Below are 26,016 nucleotides of genomic sequence, written 5' to 3'. Positions count from 1 at the left end.
CACGTGCATCAAGGAAAGAGCTCTGTAATTTCCTGTGCCACATCTTCCCGCTCCTCTGATTTCTGGAGTAGAATTGTTGAGGAGTGGAGTGTCTGACACCAATGGCAGATAGGATCTTGCCATCTTGTTCACCCCTTGCCAGTGTATCTTTCACTTTAGTGCCAAACAAAAAAGCGGCCTCAATGGGGGTGTTCATGAAGGAAGCCTTAAAGGAGTCCACAAAGTCACAAAGGCACATACAGGCATGTCGTCTGGTGACTATACCTGCACCTGCTGCTCTAACCGCTCCTTCCATTGCGTGAGAAATAAGATGCATGGAAGAATTGGAAATGGACTCTAGGGTGACTGAGAAGCCATGTTGTCACGGACCTTGTCAGAAACATATCTTGCCAACGTTTCAGAGAGTTGGTTGATATGATCCCTCTGAAGCCTGGTAAAGTGTGCCAAATAGTTCAAAGACCTTACGGTGAAGGTCGATGAAACAAGCACATGCGTCCCTAGTCTATCGGCCAGGACTCCTTGTTGGGCGGATGGATAGTTTGGCTCTCTTCTGCCAAATTCTTCTTAGTTGCAGCCACCAGCACCATGGCATCTACTGGTAGACCTCATGACCAAAAGGGATGCTCAGCTGGGGGTGATAAGATTTTACCAGGCCTACGTGGAATCGCTTCCAGGGTGTCAGGAGCCTTCCATGCATGCTGGACGATGAGTGGGATGAGCTCATCGGCCAGCGGGGTAACCCATGAGGTAGGGAGCCGGGCACGAAAGGCCTGCAGGAATATGGATTCCTCAGAGGAAGGATTAGAGGACTTCCAGTCACCCCTCTATCTAAGGATCTCGAGGATGTCACCAATGGACACCTCATCAGAGGGTGACCGTGGGGACCCTTCCCCATCATCATAGTCTGTATCTTCAATCAACGACTCCTCAGTGGAGTCCATGTGCTTCCTCTTGCACACTTTGTGGGGTACTTCCTCAGTGGGAGGTTTTGGGGAAGACTGCAAAGAGGGGGTCTCCTGAGGAGGAGAAACCTGAGACCCTTGTGCCCGGTGTCCGGTGGTTGTGGCTTGTGAGAGTTGTGGCACAGAGGGGGAAGAGGAGTCCGACATGTGGGGTTAGTCAGCATTAGCAAGCACCCTCTCCATGGCCTGGAAGGCCAGTCCACTCAAGGAGGGATGGGAGCCCAGAACCAAGCAAGACAACCTCGGAACTGAGGTCACACCCCACCCCAACAAGCCAACCCCCAGACCAGGAGTCTCAAGAGGACTGTGAAGCGTGAGAGAGGGAGGATTCCTGGAGGGTGCCATAGAAAAAAATCGGCGTGGAACCAAGAATGCCCTCCCCCATGGCACAGCCACTGGCCTGAGAAGAGGCCAATGTCCAGTGCACTTAGGGCCACAAGGACAACTCAGGTTCCAAAGTGAGATCCACTATTGGAGTCAGAGGAAGGGAAGCTGCTGTCGGAGCAATGGGTTTCGATACCTGGGTGGAAATTGAAGGAGGAGTGTAAGTTGGAGTTTGAGGAGATATATGTTCATCTGAGGGAGGGAACGTGGACTTCGACGGGTGAGAGAGACCTCTGGCCACAAGCAACTGGTCAACAAGCCACAACACATTTTGCTCAGAGAGGCTCCTGGTCGACCTCATAGAGAGACCTGCGGGCGATTCTGGCCTTTCTAGAAAAGGACTATATTGGCTACCAATGAATGGATCCAAGGAAGGAGAGTACTTGTTCCTTGCTAGTTCGAGAGGTGCAGAGCCCAGAACCGAGGACGTCTGCACTGAAGAAAATGGTGTGGAAGTAGTCTGCGCCGATGTCAGCGCCGTAGAAGTTGAAGGTGGCTGCACCATAAAAGTAAGTGTCTGCACCAATGGGTATGGTGCCGTCGAGGAAAGAGTCTGCACCGGTAACAAAGACGGTGCCAAAAAGGACTTCACCAAAGAACATGTTGGTGCCATAGTGTCTGCACCGTGGAGGACAGTCACATCATACTCGGAGCCGAAGGGGATTGTACCAACAGTGCCGAAGGGGTACCTGCATGGATGGTGCTGGTAAGGGCTGCGACGGAACTGTCGGAGCCATAATTGTCTGCACTGGGAACGCCGGTGCTGGTGTTGATAAGTAGGACATGGCTGGAGCCAGAATCAGCTGGGGCGGTGCCGATCCTAGAGCTGACAGGGTCACAGATGGCAGCACCGAAGTAGTAGTCAATTTCACCGTATTTATTTCATTTTACATTTGTTGACCGGGAAAGTCTGACTGGACACATGTCTATTTACAGCGGAGGCCCGAGAAGAAAAGCTCCATTTTACATACCATGCAGTAACATACAAACAATACAGTAGTATACAAAGCAAATATAGAAAGATTAATAAGAAGCTATAGTACTATGTGATTATACTTCCTAGGACATTTTTACATAGTAGTTTAGTATTAACTATGGATACATGTCTTAGAAATTCAGTAACTTTATAAAGCTGTAATGCTTTCAAAAGGTAGCATTAAAAATTAGAAACTTGATGAGAAGAGTAGTTTTTAGTATCTTTGTCTTTACCCAGGGGTGTTACAGGAGCATAGCCATTTGTTAGAAAGATGGGTTATGACGAGTTTTTTAAATTGAGCAGTGGAGGTATTGGATGTGAGGGTGGCTGGTAGTGGGTTCCAGAGTTTGGAGAGGCAGTAGCTATAGAGAGATTTCCCTGCTTTGTTTTTGTAATTGGTGACCTGAAGAAGGTTAAGGGTATTAGATCTCAGAATTCTTTCTGTGGTGTAAGGTTGTCTAAGATGTTAGAGGGCTGGGGCATTGTCTGGGTGGTGGTATAGCTTATGTGCTAGTGACAGTTGATTGAGTTGCAATAGTTGAGGGAGTTCTAACCAGTTTAGTCTTTTAAGGGCTATACAGTGATGTGTTCTATATGTAGATTCAGTGGCAAATCTAGCTATCTTGTTGTAACAGGATTCTAGCCTGTTAAGATCAGATTTATAAAGGTTGGTTAGTACTGGGGAAGCATACAGAAGGGTGGATAATAAATGTGTCCTGGCTACTGTAATTCTAGATTGTTTAGAGAGAAATTGTTTGTTACGTTACAGCAGACCTAGTTTTTTATGTACTTTCTTGATGGTTTGGGTAGTGTGGATGTCAAATATACGGATGTTATCAATTTCAATGCCTAAAAGTTTGGTGTGGGTAGTTGGGATAATTACAGTTTTGTTGTTAGAGGTGATTGAGAAACTGACAGCTAGGTGGGCAGTTTTATGGGAAGAAAAAAGTAGTCGTTTAGTTTTATTAGGTTTATTAGTGAGAAAGCATTTTGTGTTGGTGAGAGAAGGAGATCTGGAGTGGCGGCTGCACGTATGATAGTGAAGTGATGTCATCAGCATACTGAACAACAGTGGCTCTAGGGGTGGAGGATGGGAGTTGATTGGTGAACAGAGTGAAGAGTAATGGACCTAGGATAGACCCTTGAGGTACTCCTAAGGACACTGGTAGTAGGGGTGATAGTTGGTTTTGCCATTTTACCACCTGATGCCGACCTGACAGATAGCTCTTAAACCATGTGATGAAAGAGGTACTGAGGTTAAGGGTAGAGAGTAAGTTGAGGAGTCTACTGTGGTTGACCATGTTGAAAGCTTTTAATAAATCTAAAAATATGGCTGAGACAAGTTGTCCTTGATTTCTATGATAATTAATGGTATTGGTGAAAGAAATAAGTGCAGTGGATGTACTGTAGAAAGGTCTGAAGACGTGCTGGTTTTTAGATAGTAGTTTGTTTTCAAGGAGGTAATGCATGACCCTCTCTAGGATTTTGGATAAGGGCGGTAAGATAGCAATGGGGCAATAGTTATTGAGTTCACAGCAGTTGCCTGCTTTGTGTAGTGGGATTATACGGGAAGTTTTCCATAGCCGGGGTAGTTTGCACTCTGTGATTGATCTATTGATGAGAACAGTGACAGGATAGGCAATAGCAGTTGCAGCTATCTGGAGGTTTTCTGCAGGTATGTTGTTTGCAGCTAGGGTGGTAGGCTTGAGCATCTGGAGGAGTTTTAGGATGGTTCTGATAGATACTGGTGGAAAGCTAAAGTGTGAGTCGCTAGTTTGTGTTACCATTATGGTTGGTGTCTCTGCTGGGGTTGGATGAGTGGTGTTAATTTGGTTATTAGCTAGGGCCTGGATAGTCTCAGTAAAGTATTTGTTAAACTGTGTGGGAATATTACTGTGAATGTTACCAATTTTGGGTGTGGGGGTAGTAGTTTTCCAAGGCCGCAATACTGAATTGATTGCAGCCCAGAATATTTGGGGAGTTTTGGCATGTTTTTCTTGTAGGTTTGGTCTATTTTGATGAGTTTCTTGGCCTTGTTGCGCAGTTCTAAGTATTTCTGCTTTACCATTTGGGTTTTGCTTTTGCGATATTGATCCCAAACTTTGTTCCTTTCTTTAAGAATAGTTTTTGTGGGCTTAGGTAACCAGGGGGCATGTATAGTTTTTATTCTGATGGTTCGGGGGGGCATGGTGGTTAACAATGTTTAGGAAGGTTGAACTAAAGTGTTGCACTGCATCATCAAGTGATAGTTGTTTTAAAGGGGTCCAGTTGCAACTATCTAGGTCATTGTTAGAGGCATTGGGGTTAAAGTTCTTTTTGTTCCTGACTTCTTTGTGTTACTTGACTCATATGTGGAGTTTTGGTTCTTAGTAGATATGTTGGTTGGTGGTCACTGAGTAAGTCTGGAAGACATCCAGCTTGGGCTGCAAGGGAAGGATGGGATGTAAGTATCAAGTCCGGAATATACTGGTGTTTGGTTCTTTTGTCACTTCTAGTAGGGGATGTAATGACTTGGGAAAATCCATGTAGGTTAATATGGGTGGTTGGATTCTGACTAGTACAGCTGAGCCAATCTATGTTAAAGACACCTAATATGATGCTTTCTTGAGGTAGAGAGTTTGAGATGCATTCTAGTAGGTTTTTATAACTGAAATATTGTTTCCAGGGGGAATATAGCCTCCTATGATATTAATATATTTTTTGGGGTTCAATTTGAATTTGGTTAGAATGAATTCGGAATTATTGCTATCTGGGATGGTGATATCAAGTTGTTCAAGGATAAACAAATGCAAAAGTATCCAGTCACAGGCAGCAATAATACGTCCTTCCTTATTCTTAGAAGCTGTAACAATCCACAACGCACATTGGACAATATCCAAAAAATTCTTTATTTTTACGTCAAACACACATAAACGTATCAAGCGCTTTCATCCACATAACGTGGACTTCATCAGAATCAATTAACTAATAAATTCCACTGTATTTAAACACAATTTGGTGCCAATTCATACTACATTCTTAAAGAGATCAACACTTACTTTAATACATAAAGTAAAATTATTAATGAATTAAAGAATTATTCTTGCTATAAAATAATGCTTATTAAATCTGCTAACATAACACATTGCATACATCAACTAGCCTCCCTTATATTACTGACCAAATGTAAAAAGTATACTTGAAAGTATATGTAAGGAATTATATATTTGTATGTATTTAATAAAATGTCATAAAAGATCCATAAAAAAATCAATACTAATTCTTCCTATATACATTTAAATGACAATAACTGTATTAATGTTTGACACTTCTTAAAATACTCTTTTTATAATACTCTTTTAATACATAATGTGCCTAAGGACAGAGATTAACCACTTCCCATATGAAGCTTCTATCATGAACACAAAATTGTGAATCTAAATAAATAATTTAAAATTTGTTTAAAAATAATAATTAATAAATAGTGTATGTTAAAAAATTCTTGCATATATAATATAATAAGTATTTTAAATAAATAAATATATGCTTTAGTAATTCATTAATAAAAACGGTTTTACAGAGATGCCATCATTTAAACCCCGGGGAGTTGTGGCATCTGTCAAGATCTGCCATTTTGCTTCTTTTGCTGCTATATGTATCCCTAAATTTCCTCCCCTCATATTATTATTAACTATCTCAATAATGGCAAATCTGAATTTATGTCTATTGCCAAAGGATAAAATGTGCCTATATAATGCATTAGTTTTATCTTTCTTCTTAATATCATATAGATGTTCATATATTCTCTTCTTAAACCTACGTTCTTGACAGATGCCACAACTCCCCCGGGTTTAAATGATGGCATCTCTGTAAAACCGTTTTTATTAATGAATTACTAAAGCATATATTTATTTATTTAAAATATTTATTATATTATATATGCAAGAATTTTTTAACATACACTATTTATTAATTATTATTTTTAAACAAATTTTTAATTATTTATTTAGATTCACAATTTTGTGTTCATGATAGAAGCTTCATATGGGAAGTGGTTCATCTCTGTCCTTAGGCACATTATATATTAAAAGAGTATTATAAAAAGAGTATTTTAAGAAGTGTCAAACATTAATACAGTTATTGTCATTTAAATGTATATAGGAAGAATTAGTATTGAATGAATGGAGACTAACAACATCAGATTAGAAAGTTCACCCTGGGGATCACTTGATATAGGCACCAGGAACAAACGTTGGGTGGCACGATGACAGGGCACTTCTATAGGCTAGGCTTGTAAAGGCTCCAGGGGCATTGGCCTAGTACATACCTATGAACCTATGAACTTATGTGTTCTGTCTGGTGAGACAGGATATAGGGTTATTCTGTATTTTGTTGGTGAGACATATACACAATTATGTGTTCTGTCTAGTGGACAGGGTATATGTTATTATGTGTTCTGTCTAGTGGGGGAAGATATGGGGCTATGATGTGTTCTGTCTAGTGAGACAGGGAACATGGCTAATATGCGTTCTGTCTAGTGAGACAGGGAACATGGCTATTATGTGTTCTGTCTAGTGAGACAGGGAACATGGCTATTATGTGTTCTGTCTAGTGAGAAAGCACACAGAGTAACTGTGTTCTGTCTAGTGAGCGAGGTACAGGGTTATTATGTGTTTTGTCTAATGAGACAGGGTACAAAGATATTATGTGTTCTGTCTAGTGGGACAGGGTACATGGTTATTATGTGTTTTGTCTTGTGAGAAAGGGTATAGGGTCATTATCTGTTCTGTCTCATGAAAAAGGGTAAAGGGTTATTATGTGTTCTGTCTGGTAAGACAGGGTCCAAGGTTATTACGGTTTGAATTTGGCAAAATAGTTAAGGTGTCTACCTTACAGACAGAAGGTGCAAGGTTTGATTTTCACATGGGGTAACTGGCTTGGCTCAAAATAATCTCAAAGTTCAGTTAGCCTAGTACTAATGTGTTCTGTCAGGTGAGACATGGTATAGGGTTACTCTGTGTTCTGCTTACTGACATAGGGTACAGAATTATTACGTGTTCTGTCTAGTGAGTTAGGGTATAAGGATTTATGTGTTCTGCCTAGTGAGACAGGGTACAGAGATATTATGTGTTCTGTCTGGTGAGACATGGTACAAGGTTAGTTTGTGTTCTGCTTACTGAGCTAGGGTACAGAATTATCAAGTGTTTTGTCTAGTGAGACAGGGTACAGGGTTACTGCGTGTTCTGTCTAGTGAGACAGGGTACAGGGTTACTATGTGTTCTGTCTAGTGAGACAGTGTACTGGGTTATTACGTGTTCTGTCTTGTGAGATAGGGTACTGGGTTATTATGCTTTCTGTTTAGTGAGACAGGGTACAGGTTATTCTGTGTTCTGTTTAGTGACACAGGGTACAGCGATATTATGTTTTCTATGTAGTGAGACAGGGTATAGGGCTATTATGTGCTCTGTCTAGTAAAGCAGGGGACAGAGTTACTATGTGTTCTGTCTAGTGAGATGGTAAAGGATTATTATGTGGTTTCTCTAGTGAGACAGGGTATAGTGCTACTATGTGTTTTGTCTAGTGAGACAGTGTACAGAGTTAGCATGTGTTCTGTCTGAGACAGGGTAAAAGGTAAAAATGTATTCTGTATAGTGAGACAAAGTTCAGGGTTATTACCTGTTCTGTCTAGTGGCACAGGGTACATGAGTATTATATGTTCTGTTGGTGAGAGAGAGTATAGGGTTATTCTATATTTTGTTTAGTGATACAAGATACATGGTTATTATGTGTCCTGCCTAGTGACACAAAGTGCAGGGTTATTATGTGTTCTGTTTAATGAGACAGGATACATGTTAATATGTGTTCTGTTTAGTGAAACAGGGTAAAATGATATTCTGTGTTCTGTCTAGCAAGGCAAGGTACAGGGTTATCGTTTATTCTGTCTTGTGAGACAGGGTATAGGGATTTGTGTGTTCTGTATAGTGAGACAAGGTACAGGGTTATTATGTTTTCTGCCTAGTTACACAAAGTACAGGGTTATTATGTGTTCTGTTTAGTAAGACAGGGTACAGTGTTATTACCTGTTGTGGCTAGTGAGACAGGATACAGTGTTATTCTGCGTTCTGTCTGGTGAAACAAGGTACAGAGATATTATTTGTTCTGTCTAGTGCAGCATGGTACACGGTTATTATGTGCATGGTACATGGTTATTATGTGCATGGTACACGGTTATTATGTGCATGGTACACGGTTATTATGTGCATGGTACATGGTTATTATGTGCATGGTACATGGTTATTATGTGCATGGTACAGGGTTATTATGTGCAGGGTACATGGTTATTATGTGCATGGTACATGGTTATTATGTGCATGGTACATGGTTATTATGTGCATGGTACATGGTTATTATGTGCATGGTACACGGTTATTATGTGCATGGTACACGGTTATTATGTGCATGGTACACGGTTATTATGTGCATGGTACACGGTTATTATGTGCATGGTACATGGTTATTATGTGCATGGTACATGGTTATTATGTGCATGGTACATGGTTATCATGTGCATGGTACATGGTTATTATGTGCATGGTGCATGGTTATTATGTGCATGGTACATGGTTATTATGTGCATGGTACAGGGTTATTATGTGCAGGGTACATGGTTATTATGTGCATGGTACATGGTTATTATGTGCATGGTACATGGTTATTATGTGCAGGGTACATGGTTATTATGTGCAGGGTACATGGTTATTATGTGCATGGTACATGGTTATTATGTGCATGGTACATGGTTATCATGTGCATGGTACATGGTTATCATGTGCATGGTACATGGTTATCATGTGCATGGTACATGGTTATCATGTGCATGGTACATGGTTATTATGTGCATGGTACATGGTTATCATGTGCATGGTACATGGTTATCATGTGCATGGTACATGGTTATCATGTGCATGGTACATGGTTATTATGTGCATGGTACACGGTTATTATGTGCATGGTACACGGTTATTATGTGCATGGTACATGGTTATTATGTGCATGGTACACGGTTATTATGTGCATGGTACACGGTTATTATGTGCATGGTACATGGTTATTATGTGCATGGTACATGGTTATTATGTGCATGGTACACGGTTATTATGTGCATGGTACACGGTTATTATGTGCATGGTACATGGTTATTATGTGCATGGTACATGGTTATTATGTGCATGGTGCATGGTTATTATGTGCATGGTACATGGTTATTATGTGCAGGGTACATGGTTATTATGTGCAGGGTACACGGTTATTATGTGCATGGTACACGGTTATTATGTGCATGGTACATGGTTATTATGTGCATGGTACATGGTTATGTGCATGGTACACGGTTATTATGTGCATGGTACACGGTTATTATGTGCATGGTACACGGTTATTATGTGCATGGTACATGGTTATTATGTGCATGGTACAGGGTTATTATGTGCAGGGTACATGGTTATTATGTGCATGGTACATGGTTATTATGTGCATGGTACATGGTTATCATGTGCATGGTACATGGTTATCATGTGCATGGTACATGGTTATTATGTGCATGGTACATGGTTATTATGTGCATGGTACACGGTTATTATGTGCATGGTGCATGGTTATTATGTGCATGGTACATGGTTATTATGTGCATGGTGCATGGTTATTATGTGCATGGTACATGGTTATTATGTGCATGGTACATGGTTATGTGCATGGTACACGGTTATTATGTGCATGGTACACGGTTATTATGTGCATGGTACATGGTTATTATGTGCAGGGTACATGGTTATTATGTGCAGGGTACATGGTTATTATGTGCATGGTACATGGTTATTATGTGCATGGTACACGGTTATTATGTGCATGGTACACGGTTATTATGTGCATGGTACACGGTTATTATGTGCATGGTACATGGTTATTATGTGCATGGTACAGGGTTATTATGTGCAGGGTACATGGTTATTATGTGCATGGTACATGGTTATTATGTGCATGGTACAGGGTTATTATGTGCATGGTACATGGTTATTATGTGCATGGTACATGGTTATTATGTGCATGGTACATGGTTATCATGTGCATGGTACATGGTTATCATGTGCATGGTGCATGGTTATTATGTGCATGGTACATGGTTATTATGTGCATGGTACATGGTTATTATGTGCAGGGTACATGGTTATTATGTGCATGGTACATGGTTATTATGTGCAGGGTACATGGTTATTGTGTGCATGGTACATGGTTATTATGTGCATGGTACACGGTTATTATGTGCATGGTACACGGTTATTATGTGCATGGTACATGGTTATTATGTGCATGGTACATGGTTATTATGTGCAGGGTACATGGTTATTATGTGCAGGGTACATGGTTATTATGTGCATGGTACATGGTTATTATGTGCATGGTACACGGTTATTATGTGCATGGTACACGGTTATTATGTGCATGGTACATGGTTATTATGTACATGGTACAGGGTTATTATGTGCAGGGTACATGGTTATTATGTGCATGGTACATGGTTATTATGTGCATGGTACATGGTTATTATGTGCATGGTACATGGTTATCATGTGCATGGTGCATGGTTATTATGTGCATGGTACATGGTTATTATGTGCATGGTACATGGTTATTATGTGCATGGTACATGGTTATTATGTGCAGGGTACATGGTTATTATGTGCATGGTACATGGTTATTATGTGCATGGTACACGGTTATTATGTGCATGGTACATGGTTATTATGTGCATGGTACATGGTTATTATGTGCATGGTACACGGTTATTATGTGCAGGGTACATGGTTATTATGTGCAGGGTACATGGTTATTATGTGCATGGTACATGGTTATTATGTGCATGGTACACGGTTATTATGTGCAGGGTACATGGTTATTATGTGCATGGTACATGGTTATTATGTGCATGGTACATGGTTATTATGTTTTCTGTGTAGTGAGACAGGGCATAGGGTTATTATGGGTTCTGTCTAGTGAAGCAGGGTATAGGGTTATTATGACTTCTGTCCAGTGAGACAGGCTACAGGGTTATTCTGTGTTCTGTCTTGTGAGACAGGGTATAGGGGTATTATGTTTTCTGTCTAATGTGACAGGGTACAGGGTTACTATGTGCTCTGTCTAGTGAGACAGGGTAGAGGGTTATTATGTGGTTTATCTTGTGAGACAGGGTAGAGGGTTATTATGTGGTTTCTCTAGTGAGACAGGGTAGAGGGTTATTAGGTGGTTTCTCTAGTGAGACAGGGTACAGGGTTACTATGTGTTCTGTCTTGTGAGACAGGTTATAGGGTTACTATGTGGTCTGTCTACTGAGACAGGGTACAGGGTAAGAATGTATTCTGTCTAGTGAGACAAGGTACAGGGTTATTATATGTTCTGTCTAGTGGCACAGAGTATAGGAGTATTATGTTTTCTGTTGGTGAGACAGGCTACAGTGTTATTGTGTGTTCTGTCTAGTGAGACAGGGTACAGGGTTACTATGTGTTCTTCCTTGTGAGACAGGATTGTCACGTGTTCTGTCTAGTGAGAAGGGACACAGGGTTCGCATGTGTTCTGTATAGAGAGGCAGGGTACAGGCTTATTATGTGTTCTGTCTACTGAGATAGGGTATAGGGTTATTCTGTGTCCTGCCTAGTGACACAAAGGACAGGGTTATTATGTGTTCTGTTTAGTAAGACAGGGTACAGGGTTATTACCTGTTCATAGGTAGGTACTAAGTTGTTGGCCCTAGACCCTATATAAGCCTAGCCATACGGTACCCTGGCTTTTGCCACCCAAGAAAATTATTTTTCTGTGCCCGTCAATCAGAGCCACAGAGGTGATCCCCGGGGTGAATCTCCTATCTCCCATCCAATCATCAAGATTTTTCTTGAAGAGTACTAATGAGCAGCTTTGTATGATATAGATAGGTAGTTTGTTCCAGAGTATGGGAAGTCTCTGGGACAGGAATTTTTTCCCTCCAGCATGTTCTGTTTATTGTGGTGACAAGGTTTAGGTCCCTAGAGCATACGGCTTGTAGGGATTGGGATTTCTTTAAGAGGAGCATATCCAACAGCTCTGGGTTTGACATAGCTTTGTATATCAGGCAGAGATCCCTTCTGAGTAGGTGATATGCGACAGAGTAAAGCTGGAGTTTTTTGAGATGGTCTGCGTAGGGCATCGGTTTGAGGCCGGTAATCCTCTTTGTGAGGTATTTATGCGGCCTTTCAAGTTGTTGTAGATGTCTTGTGAGGTACATACCAAAGGGGGCGTTGTACTCTATAATGGGTATAATGGGTGATGAGTAGAGGGGAACAATTACCTCTTTTTTCCTGGATGACAAACCTTTTGTGATGAGGTGTGCCACGTAGAAGGATTTCCTGACTACTGTGGTGATGTGATTATCAAAGGAGAGACTACTGTCCACCTGTGTCCCAAGGTCTCTTATCACACTTTCGGTGTTAAGTAGACTACCATCTATGTGGTAATTCATGGGTACAGAGTTTTTACCAAAAGGGATGACAATGCACTTTTTGGCATTGAGCTTGAGGCTATGGCTTTGACACCAGGCATCTGTCTCAGTGAGGCCCTTTTGTAGGATGTCCACATCGTTAGGAGTTTTGATTATGGCACCTAGTTTGCAGTCATCTGCGAACTTTGTTAGCCAAAGACCTTCTGTGCTAGCCTGTACTTCAGAGAAGTAGATACCAAACAGGAGATAACCTAGGACTGAACCCTGTGGTACTCCACTTGTCACTGGTCTGAAGTTGTATTTAGAGTCTGCTACTTTCACAGTGTGGGTTGTGTCAGTGAGCCAATTGGCAGCCCATCTTGTGACATAGGGATTTATACCTAGTTTAGTGAGTTTATCTATAATTCCAGAGTGGAGGATGGTATTGAAAGCCTTGGCGAGATCTAGATAGGCTGTGTGAACCACCTTACCCTCATCTATGGCTTTGGTGACTGCTTCAAAGAAGTGTATCAGGTTTAGGAGACATGATCTGCCTTTTACAAACCCGAACTGGGTAAGATCCAGCATTTGGAAATTACCAGTGTCACTGTTTATAAGTTTCATGATGATATGTTCCATAGCCTTGCAGACCTGGCTCGTCAGGCTAATGGGGCGGTAGTTCCCGGGGTCTGTGGTGGCTCACCCTTTGTGGAGTGGGATAACCATTGCTGTGCGCCATTCAGTGGCTAGTGAGACAGGGTATAGAGATTTATGTCTTCTGCCCAGTGAGACAGGATATGTAGATATTATTTGTTCTGTCTAGTGAGATAGGGTACAAAGTTATTATGTGTTCTGTCTTGTGAGACACGGTACAGGGTTATTATGTGTTCTGTCTAGTAAGGCAGAGTACAGGTTTAGCATGTGTCCTGTCCAGTTAGACAAGATTTGGGTTATTATGTGCTCTGTCTAGTGAGGCAGGATATAGGGTTATTATGGACTCTGTTTAATGAAGCAGGGAATAGGGTTATTACGGCTTCTGTCCAGTGAGACAGGCTACAGGGTTATACTGTGTTCTGTGTAGTGCAACAGGGTATAGGAGTATTATGTTTTCTGTCTAGTGTGACAGTATACAGGGTTATTACGTGTTCTGTCTAATGAGACAAGGTATAGGACTATTATGTGTTCTGTCTAGTGAGTTACAGTACACATTTTTCTGTGTTCTGTCTACTAAGACAGGCTATAGTGTTACTGTGTGTTGTGTCTAGTGACAGACGGTTCAGGGTGATTATTTCTTCTGTCTAGTAAGTCAGAGCACCGGGTTATTATGAGCTCTCTCTAGTGAAACAGGGTACAGGGTTATTCTGTGTTCTGTCTAGTGAGACAGGATATAGGGTTATTCTGCATTCTCTCTAGTGAGACAGAGTACAGGGTGATTCTACGTTCTGTCTTGTGAGACAGGGTATAGGGATTTATATGTTCTGCCTAGTGAAACATGGTACAGTGATATGTGTTCTGCCTAGTGTGACAAGCTACCTGATCATTATGTGCTCTGTCTAGTGAGACAGGATATAAGGCAGTATGTGTACGGTCTAGTGAGACAAGGTACACGTTTTTTATGTGATTTTTCTAGTAACAGAGGGTACAAGGGTATTATGTGTTCTGTCTAGTGAGACAGGGTACAGAGTTGTTTGTTTGGTCTAGTGAGACAGGATACAGGGTTTTCTGTGTTCTGTCTAGTGAGACAGGGTATAGGGAATTATGTGTTCTGACTAGTGACACCGGGTACAGAGATATTATGTGTTCTGTCTGGTTTGACAGTGTTCATAGGTTCATAGTTTAGTACTAAGCTAACTGCCCTTGCGAGCCATTTTAAGCCTAGCCAATTACCCCTTGTGAGACTCAAACCCTGCACTTTGTATTTGTAAGGCAAACACCTTAGCCATTACGCCACCCTCCCAACCCCTAAATGCTGTATTACCACCATACATTTCACTGCCAAGTATTGAACCCAGGACCCTGTGCAAAACAGTCAGAGCAACATACCACTATGCTAAATCATCTGTGTAAAAGGTTATTATGCGTTCTGTCTACTGAGACAGGACATAAGGCAATATGCATTCCATCTAGTGAGACAGGTTACAGGGTTATTCTGTGTTCTGTCTAGAGAGACAGGGTACAGGGGTATTATGTGTTCTGTCTAATGAGACAGGGTACAGGGGTATTATGTGTTCTGTCTAGTGAGACAGGGTACAGGGGTATTATGTGTTCTGTCAAGTGAGACAGGGTACAATGTGTTCTGTCCAGTGAAACAAGGTATATGGGTATTATATATTCTGTCTGAGACCAGGTACAGTGCTATTATGTGTTCTGTCTGGTGAGATAGGGTATACGGTTATTCTGTATTTTGTTTAGTGAGACAGGGTACAGGGTTATTTTGTGTTCTTTTTAGTGAGATAGGGTAGAGGGTTAGTTTGTGTCCTGTCTAGTGAGTTATGGTACGGGATTATTGTATGTTCTGTTTAGTGAGACAGGATAAAAGGCTATTCTGTAGTCTGTCTAACGAGAGACAGTATAGGGTTCTTCTGTGTTCTGAATAGCGAGACAGGGTACAGGATTATTATTTTTTCTGCCTAGTAAGACAAGCTACAAGGTATTATTTGCTCTGTTTAATGAGATAGGTACAGGGTTATTATGTGTTCCATCTAGTCAGACAGGGTATAGGGGTATTATGTGTTCTGTCTAGTGAGACAGGGTACAGGGTTATTATGTGTTCTGTCTAATGAGATAGCATATACGGTACTATGTGTTCTGTCTACTGAGACAGGGTACAGGGTTATTATGTGTACTGTCTGGTAAGACAAGGTATAGGGTTATTATGTGTTCTGTCTAGTGAAACAAGGTGCAACATGATTATGAGTTTTGTATATTGACATAAGGTACAGGGTTATTAAGAGTTCGGTCTAGTGAGACAAGTTACTGGGGTATTATGTGTTCTGTCTAGTGAGACAGTGTTCAGGGTTATTATGTGTTCTGTCTAGTTAGAAAGGGTATAGGGTTGTTATTTGCTCTGTCTAGTGTGGCAGAGTACAGGGTCGCATGTGTTTTGTCTAGTGAGATGGGTACATGGTTATTATGTGTTCTGTCTAGTGAGACATGGTATGCAGAAGTATGTGTTCGGTTTAGGGAGACAGGGTACAGAGTTATTAAGTGTTCTGTCTAGTGAGACAAGGTACAGGCTTATTATATGTTCTGTCTAGTAAGACAGTGTAATAGGGTTATTATTTGTTCTGTCTAGTGACATAGGGTATATGTTAGTATGTGTTCTGTCTAGTAAGACATGGTAGAGGTTATTATATGTTCTGTCTAGTGAGACTGGTTATGTTGATATGGGTTCTGTCTGGTTCATACGTATTTACTAGGCTAATGACCACAAGGGCATTTTTAAGCCTAGCCATGCATCCTAAATCTCTGACAAGTTCTGATTCCCTTGATAAGTGAAAGCGAGAGCTTGGTAAATGAAACATTTACAAGCTATAGCCTGGAAGATGAATCATTTATAGGTTGCCTGTTTGCATTAGAGACACAGGTGCCAAACCAGGGATGAATTTCCTGTTCCCCATCCAAATGTCTAGGTTGCACTTGAATTGGATTAGAGAGGAACTCTGCTTCACATAGATGGGGACCCTACGCCAGAGATGGGGGTAATCTCTGGGATACATACCCGTCTCTCCAGAACTTCCTATTTATATCACAGGCAATGTTTAATTCCTTAGAATGGGTAATTCTGGTGCTGTTTGTTTTGTGGATATGCAGAGTTCCATCAGAGTGGGGTCTGTCAATGCCCTGTATGTAAGGCACAGATCTCCCCTCAAAAGACTGTAGGAGACAGAGTACAGGGATAGCGCCTTGTGGCAGTCTGCACAGGTGATTTTACTTAAGCCCCATATTCTTTTAGTGAGGAACTTCTGTGGATGTTCCAATTGTTGGATATGCCTGGTTAGATACATACCAAAAGGGACATTGTGCTCAATGACAGGTCTGATAAATGCCGAATACAGTGGAACAATGACTTCCTTGGACTTAAATACCATATCTTTGTTTATAAGTTGCGCAACATAGCATGATTTCCTCACTGCTGTACACACATGATGGTTAAAGGCTAGATTACCATCTATGTGTGTCTAAAAGTCCCTGACTACTGGGACAACTCTAAAGGGTGTGTTGTCAATATGGTAGTTACCAGGGGTGGATGATTTCCCGAAGGAAACCATTGGGTATTTCTTGGCATTTAGTTTAGTCCATGGCTCTGACACCAGTCATCTGTGTCAGTCCTCCTGGAGAACATTTGTGTCAGTGTGGGATTCAATGACAGTTGCTAATTTGTGAGTAAAACAGGGTACAGGGTTATTACTTGTTATGTCTAGTGAAACTGAATACAGGGTTATTTTGTGTTTTGTCTAGTGAGATAAGCTACAGGGGTATTACGGGTTCTGTCTAGTGAGACGAGATAGAGGGTTATTACCTGTTCTGTCTAATGAGAGAGGGTACAGGGTTATTATGCGTTCTGTCTAGTGAGACAGGGCATAGCATTATTATGTGTTCGGTCTAGTGTGACAGAGTACAGGGGTACTATGTGTTCAGTCTAGTGAGATGGGGCATATGGTTATTCTGTGTTCAGTCTAGTGAGACACGGTACAGGGTTTTGTGTGCTTTGTTTAGTGAAAAAGGGTACAGGGTTATCATGCGTTCTGTTTAGTGAGACAGGGTAAAGGTTTATTATGTGTTCTGCCTAGTAAGACAGGGTACAGGGTTATTATGTACTACGTCTACTGAGACAGGCTATAGAGGCGTTGCATGTCCTATCTAGTGAGACAAGATACAGAATTATTATATGTTCTGTTTAATGAGACAGGGTACAGGTTTATTACATGTTCTGTCAAGTGAAACAGGGTAGAGGATTTTTATGCATTTCATCTAGTGAGGCAGGGTATAGGGTTATTATGTGTTCTGTCTAGTGAGACAGGGTACAGGGTTATCATGTGTTCTGTCTAGTGAGATAGGGTACAGGGCTATTATGTATTCTGTCTGGTGAGATAAGGTATAGAGTTATTATGTGTTCTGCCTGGTGAAAGAAGCTACAGGGGTGTTATTTGCTCTGTCTAGTAAGACAGTGTACAGGCTTATTATGTACTATGTCTAGTGAGACAGGCCATAGAGGCATTACTTCTATCTAGTGAGACAAGGTACAGGGTTATGTGTTCTGTCTAATGAGACAGGGTAGAGAGTTTTTATGTGTTTTATCTAGTGAGGCAGGGTATAGGGTTATTATGTGTGCTGTCTAGTGACAAAGGGTACAGGGTTACTATGTATTCTGTCTAGTGAGACAAGGTACTGGGTTATTATATGTTCTGTCTAGTGAGACAGTGTAATAGGTTTATTATGTACTATGTCTAGTCAGACAGGCTACAGAGTCATTACGTGTCCTATCTAGTGAGACAGGGTATATGATTATTATGTGTTCTGTCTAATGAGACAGGGTAGAGGGTTTTTATGTGTTTCATCTAGTGAGGCAGGGTATAGGGTTATTGTGTGTGCTGTCTAGTGACAAAGGGTACAAGGCTTTATTAGAAAGGCTCACCCAGACTCTACTACACTTTGCTGTGAAGGAAAGGTTAGTTTGCTTTTTATTTGTTGTATTTTGTATTAGTTTACTGTCTTTTTATATTTTGAATACTGTGATTTGTTTTCTTTACCTTTTGTTTCACTTGTATTCTGCTTTTAACTGCATATTAAAACTTCAAAAGAGACCACAGCTCTGTCTCTTGTGAGTCAGACAGAATTTTTTCCCACTCTCTCACCCCGTTACTGCTGTGTTCTTCACCACTGTCTTTCTAGTTGCCTGCCCCTTATGTTAATTAGACCATATATCTCATTTCCTCTCTGCTATCACTGGCTTGTGTGAGTAACCACACAATTATCATTTTGTGAAATCATTCCCCTTCAACTATTTAAATTTATTGGCCATCCTACTGTATTCCATAGTACCAGAATACAAAAGTGATCACCCCCTTTCAATACATCTTGCTGTTTTAAAAATAGTGACTATCCACTAAAACTTAACTTTTTAAACAGGTAAAACTTAAGTTACCTACTTTCACATCTAACTTATCTAGTGCACACTGCAGTGTTTAGGATAAACCATTATTTTTCATCTTACCTTTAAACATCTCTGTGACTAGCACTTGCTCTAATACCTGCTGGAAAGCACTAGGAAGCCTTAAACTGATACAAGCACTCAACTCTCCTTATTAATAAGGAGAAATTAATCATAGGTACTACGCCTATAATTGCAAAGTACCTTGCTAAGGGAAGGGAAAACAGCTCCTGTACTTTACAAAAAAGCACCAAACCAGGCATGTCCAAAGGTCAGCTTCCGGTGATTTCTCCTATCCACCTGGTGAATCTGGGAACACTGGGGTAATGCAGCAATTGCCTCATGTACACAGACAACCCTCTCCTCCTACCACCCAACACTACAACCTGTGACAGATGCACTTACATAGCCAAACTGGAAGCAAAGCTCTCTCCACCCAAGATTGTGCTAGACAGTCAAGAGGCGAAGGTAATACCCACACTACACCTCAAGCAACACATAGCCCTTCTAAACTCACACAACCAACACCCACTGATAGCAACATTAAATCCACATATGAGGAGGCCCTTAACTGTAACCTGCCCAAGCAACAAGGACCTCCGAAGCTGAAACGCAAACAAACAGCAATCACAACCAAAGTGTCACATAGCTCACAACACCAGTGTGCCACCCAGCAACAGCCCCTAAGGCAAGACAACGTACCTACCACTTTAGTCATAGGTGACTCTATAGTCAGGCACATTGATGTCCCACTCACCAGGCTGAACAAGGAGAAAATTACAGTCAGCTGCCTGATGGGTGCCAGGATCTGCCACATAACGCATGCACTCAAGTCACTCCACAACAAGTACAAATATGACTGTCATTGTCCATGTTGGAGTGAATGACTTGAGACGTACCTCCCTGGAGTACATGAAAAGAGACATGGAAGAGCTCTCAGATCATGTGGCCCAAACAGGTATGACCCTAGCCCTGAGTAGCATCCTGCCTTCGCCCAGAATGATACCACAATATAAGGACAAAATGATTGACTTCAACTATTGGCTAAGCTTCTGGTGTCATCCAAAGGGGATCCAGTATCTGTCTCCCTGGGATAACATAATCGACAGACTACAATGCTTTGCCAGAGATGGTCTGCACCTGTCGCCCCTGGGATTCAGGTTACTGGCTACAGCTCTTGTCACCCCTATAATGCCTTTTTTAGGCAAAGTTCAAAGGACAAAACCACCACCGTAACAGGTACAAGCATGCAAAATCTGAAGGTAATGCTACTCAATGCTAGAAGTCTAAACCTCAAAATGCACACTCTTGAGGCACTCCAAATATGGAGAACATCGATATCTGTGCAGTAACTGAGACTTGGTTCAAGGCTCCAGAGAGTACCTCTGCAATACAAGGCTACAACTCTTACCACACTTTAAGGCCACCAAACCAAGATCAAAACACTAAAGGTACAGGAGTGTCCATATTCACCAAGGATATTCACACCACCAGGCTAGTTGCCTTACACACAATGCATCTGAAATTCTCCAGGTGCAACACTAGGCAAGACTGCAATCCAAACTGTAGCTTGCTACAGATCCCCCACCATGCCCCAAGATTCTCACTACACCTTTCTAAACATACTGGAAAATATTAAGATACAACCAAACACCCTAATACTGGGCGATTTCAACTACCCTGCCATTAACTGGGAAAACTACTCGTGTACCAACACCTTTGCCCAATGGTTCTTGAAATTCATAAATTCCAATACACTGGATCAACTAATCCATAGTCTAACCAGGGGCTTCAATATTCTAGACCTAGTAATTACCAACATGGGAAATTGATGTTCCACACCTATAGTCACCCCCTCGTTGGTCAGGTCAGACCATAAGCTAATCACCCTTAACATCCACATCCAACTTCCACTCCCCAGTAAGGAAACTTCCGTAAAAAACTTCTCCAAAGCCAACTTCATGCTACTCAAGTCAGAAGTGAAAAACTTCATGACACCCATGCAGATGGGAACTGAAAGTTCGACTGCTGAGTCCTACACTAAGGCATTGTTCGAGCACATCCACTCATGCATGAATCGTGCCATCCCAATTAGAACCAAGATACTCTCCTCCAAAAAAGGAAGCCAATCTGGTGGTCATCTGCCTTAAATAAACTTTACAACAAAAGGAAGAAACTGTTGCAGAAAAGAGGAAAATCCCACGATGCAAAAAACTCCCTTACCAGCCTCAGTAAGAAGCTGAGATCCCTTGTAAAATCCTCCAAAGCTAGTTACGAAAATAAAATTGCCAAAGATTCCAAAGACACCCACAAGGCATTCTATAACTATGGCAAGAATCTAAATGGCAATGCTCAGATCTGCTCTGAGCTACAACAGAATGGCATTAAATATACCAATCCCAAGGATATTGCCAATATCCTGGCAGTTCGATTCATTGCCAGCTTCACCTCCCTCTCACCCCCTAAACGGCCCATCGCAATACCAGAAGATTGCCAAATTCTGGTAATAATGGCCACACAGGTCAAAAACGCACTGTCCAAAGCTAAGAATACAGCATCCATGGGATCAGATGACATCCCGGGCTGTGTACTACATGAACTACAAAATGAACTGGCACTTCACCTAAGTGTCATGTTTAATCATACCCTCACCTCAGGCTTCATGCCCACTGAGTGGCGCACAGCTACAGTTATCCCACTCCACAAGGGGAGATCCCACTTGGATCCCAGGAACTACCACCCCATCAGTCTGATGAGCCTGATCTGCAAGGCCATGGAACATATTATCATGGAACTTATAAACAAAGATATTGGCAACCTTCAAACACTGGACCCCACCCAGTTTGGGTTCGTGAAGGGCCGATCTTGTCTCCTGAACTTGATTGACTTCTTCGAATCAGTCTCCAGAGCTGTGGATGAGGGTAAGGTAGTCCACAGAGCCTATCTGGACCTCGCCAAAGCCTTTGACACCATCCCCCACTATGGAATCATAGATAAACTTACTAAGCTGGGCATTAATCCCTACGTCACTCGATGGGTTGCCAAATGGCTTGCTGACAGAACCCATACTGTAAAAGTAGCTGACTCCAAATCCAGCTCCAGACAAGTGACAAGTGGAGTACCTCAGGGTTCAGTCCTGGCACCACTCTTGTTTGGCATCTACTTTTCTGAAGTACAGGCCAACACTAAGTGACTCTGGCTAACAAAGTTCGCAGATTACTGCAAACTGGGAGCCATTATTGAATCCCCAAATGATGTGGATACTCTACAAAAGGGCCTTACAGAAACAGATTCTTGGTGCCAGAGCCATGGGATCAAGCTTAATGCCAAGAAATGTATAGTTATCCCCTTTGGGAAAAAAACAAGTACCCATGGATTACCACATAGGTGGCAGTACACTAAACACTGAAAGTGTGATAAGAGACTTAGGGACACAGGTGGACAGTGGTCTCACCTTCAATAACCACATCGCCACAACAGTCAGGAAATCCTTCTATATGGCACACCTCATCACTAAGGGCTTTTCATCCAGAAAAAAGGAGGTCACTGTCCCACTGTACTCATCCCTCATTAGACCCATTATAGAATACAACGCCTCATTTGGTATGTACCTCTCAAGACATCTGCAACAACTGGAAAGGCCGCAGAAATACCTCACTAAAAGAATCACAGGCCTAAAGCAGATGCCCTATGCTGACCACCTTAAAAAACTCCAGCTATACTCTGTCACATATCATCTACTCAGAGCCGATCTCTGCTTAACATACAAGGCCATGTCAAACCCAGAGCTGCTGGACATGCTCCACTTAAAGAAATCCCAATCCCTCAGAGCCACACACTCGAGGGATCTAAACCTTGTCATCACAATAAACAAAACATGCTGGAGGGATAGGTTCCTGATCCAGAGACTCCCCAGACTCTGGAATAGACTGCCCATACATGTCAAGCAGAGTGCCTCCTTGGCCCTTTTCAAAAGGAACCTTGACGATTAGATGGGAGAAAGGAAATTCACCTCCGGGATCACATCAGTCGCCCTGCTAGACAGGGGTCCAGGGAGGTAAACAGTGTGGGAAGAAATAGCCAGGGAATTGTTATAGCTAGGCTTGTATAGGCCCTAGGGCTGATAGCCTAGTACCAACCCATGAACCTATGAACCTATTATGTCTTCTGTCTAGTGAGACAAGGCACTGGGTTATTATATGTTCTGTCTAGTGAGACAGGGTACAGGGTTATTATATGTTCTGTTTAGTGAGACAGGGTACAGGGTTACTACATGTTCTGTCTAGTGAGACAGGGCACAGGGTTATCATGTGTTCTGTCTTGCAAGACAGGGTACAAGGTTACTATGTGTTCTGTCTAGTGAGACAAGGTATATGATAGTATATGGTCTGTCTAGTAAAAAAGGGTACATGGTTATTATGTGTTTTGCCCACAGAGACAGTGTATTGGGTTATTATACGATTTCCCTCTCTCTTACCCCCTTGGCTGACCTTGTAATTTTCTTCATTGTATGGATTTTTACTGTTTTTGTGTGTACCTGAATGACCTGATGCTAAATTCTGATTCTGCACAGACTGCTCTGTTTTTGTTGCAAAAGCTCTATAAGTAGCTAGTGACTTTACAGAATTTCTGTGGTAATATTTGTGTTTAAACTGAACCTGTACCTAGAGAAAGTGTATGAGGGCTACTACTTGCTGCATATGTTTTTAATGTTTAAATTGCACACACACATTGAAGAAGTGCTTTTATGACCTGAATAACTTGTGCTAGCTATACCTGAAGTGCTTGTACTGACAAATTTTCCAGTTGTACAATTGTGAAAGACCGATTTAGTTTTTACTGGTATATCTTTAAAATCTGACAAGTGTTTATTTATTGCATTGCTCTCTTGCTAAGGTTCTTAGCTATAAATCCTAATCCATTCTAAAGTGCACTACTTTACTCCCCCCAAAAAACTTTCTGAATGTACTATTATAAAATAACTGCCTGTTGCTGCCTTAATGCTTACTTTAGAATCTCTGTTTTTCTCTTTTCCTAGTTGAACTTCACATTTACCTACACTAACATACTGCAGCTCCTGAATAACTGTGTTTACAGGATTGCAGTTCGCTACCACAACAAAAACTGTTTCTCACAGCAATTAATCAGAGTAGGTTACACATATAAAAGCATTTGTTAAGCATTCTCTTACAGTGCTGTGTAATTAAGCAAGTCACCATTTTATTCGGCCATAGGGCTCTTTTCTACTTGAGTGTTTGCCTCCTTCCCCTGTAACTAAAGTACACTGACTCTTACATTTGTCTCTCTGACCCTAATTTTTACAGCTATAATTTGTACCTTTCTGGCTTTCTAAAACTCAGACATAGATTCCTGTTGAAAGTTTTACTTACTTGTCTGACATTTGAACAAATAACCCTTGTAATAATCCTCAAAATTGTATACTGTTGGCCTGTCTTTCCTGCTAAACATAAGTAAAATTAAAGTGCTGAATGCTAGTAATATTAAAGTGCTGAGTGCAGATTTTAGGCCCTTATATTCAACTTACCTCTGGTGCGGTGCCTTGAGTCAATCAAGGTATTCCTCTAACCACTCCTACTGCCTTCTCTTTTCCCCACCCCCTCTTTCCTCAAACAGGTTAAAGTGCTACAACTTAGTACAGGCATTGGTTCATCCCTGCTCCGCTTGCCTTGCTTCGCTCCCCACCCTGCCCCTAAATTCCTCCCGCCCCTGGTGCTGCTACATTTATTGGTACTAGACCACACCCCACTTTTTAAACCAATCAGTAACAACTTGTCACTCAACAGCACCACCCTCAACCTGATACCACCAGTCCTCCAACTCTACTATTCCTTTTGCCTAAGTTTCAAGTCTCATTCAGTAGGTATGCTATCACCCAAAATAGTCTTATTAACTCTACTTCTACCCCTGTTACTCATCCCATATCTCCCAACCGCCTACAAATATCAGGATCACCCAGGTTTGCACTACCCTAAATTCCAAACATCCATCCCATCTACAACAGATAATAATGCACCCTTACTCACTCCCCTCATGCTTACCTTCTTAACCCCTAAATACTACCATCTTACTAGACCTAGTTACATTAGTCCTAAAACTAGAGAATATTACAAAACTTTATTCAAAATCTTAAAACTCATACTCAGGATATACTACAACCTCACAAAGGATGGTGACATCCACCCAAACCCTGCTCCATCCCCACCTGTTGGCCCTAATCCCCCTACTATATCCCCTACCACTATAGCTCCAACAAACAGACCTCCTAAGTCACTGCTGGCCTGCCATCTAAACATTAGGAGCATAAATAACAAAACTCAGCACCTGCATGCCCTCTTAGCTGTTCATTCCCCATATATATTATGCCTAACAGAAAAGTGGCTAAAGCCTGCCATCAAGGACCATGAGATTCTGCCACCAGGGTATAGTATGTTTCGACTAGAGCATACCACCAGAAAGGGTGGTGGTGGTGGGGTAGCCATACTTTACAAGTCTACCCTGTCAGCATTGACACCCAACAACTACCCCAGTTCAATAATGCTGAAATTCTTATCTCAAAACTACAAATTAACAAAAACAAAAATGTAAACATTGTCTGTGTCTACATTCCCCCAGGGAGGAACACAGAAACCATAGAAGACTTCTTATAATGGTTATCCAATAACTACCCCCCAAGAAACAATTGTTCATAGGTTGATACTAGGCTATCTGCCCTAGAGCATTTATAAGCCTAGCCAGAGTGTGTTTGGCTTTCGCCACCCTTTTAGATTAGAAAAGACAGAAATGGAGTGCTAGAGTATAACGGATGCATAATAAATGATAACCGGTGGTAAAAGCAACTCCTTTATTCGACCATATACACCCAATCAAAAAACATTAGGCGCTTTCATCCACTAATGTAGACTTCATCAGAATGCCATTACTGATGGCTAATAACAATTTAAATTACTTTTTTGGCGCCAACTCCGCCTCCCTGAGAATACCTTCTTAAAGCAACATAGTTGCGTACAAAACATACTATAAAATTTAAATAATTTAA

The 26,016-nt window shown here is 41.5% G+C and overlaps 1 protein-coding gene across 1 annotated transcript in view; it reads right to left on the bottom strand.

Moving 5' to 3' along the window:
• LOC122797944 (zinc finger protein 808-like) overlaps positions 1-26,016 on the bottom strand; it is a 665,304-nt gene that overhangs the window by 86,868 nt on the left and 552,420 nt on the right. The gene's annotated exons all lie outside the window — the stretch shown is intronic.

The sequence above is a fragment of the Protopterus annectens genome, chromosome 3.part1 (genome assembly GCF_019279795.1).
Source record: "Protopterus annectens isolate FY-2018-M chromosome 3.part1, PAN1.0, whole genome shotgun sequence".
Lineage (NCBI taxonomy): Eukaryota > Metazoa > Chordata > Ceratodontiformes > Protopteridae > Protopterus > Protopterus annectens.
The sequence above is the reverse complement of the archived record's forward strand: the minus strand, read 5'-3'. Positions and strand labels throughout refer to the sequence as shown.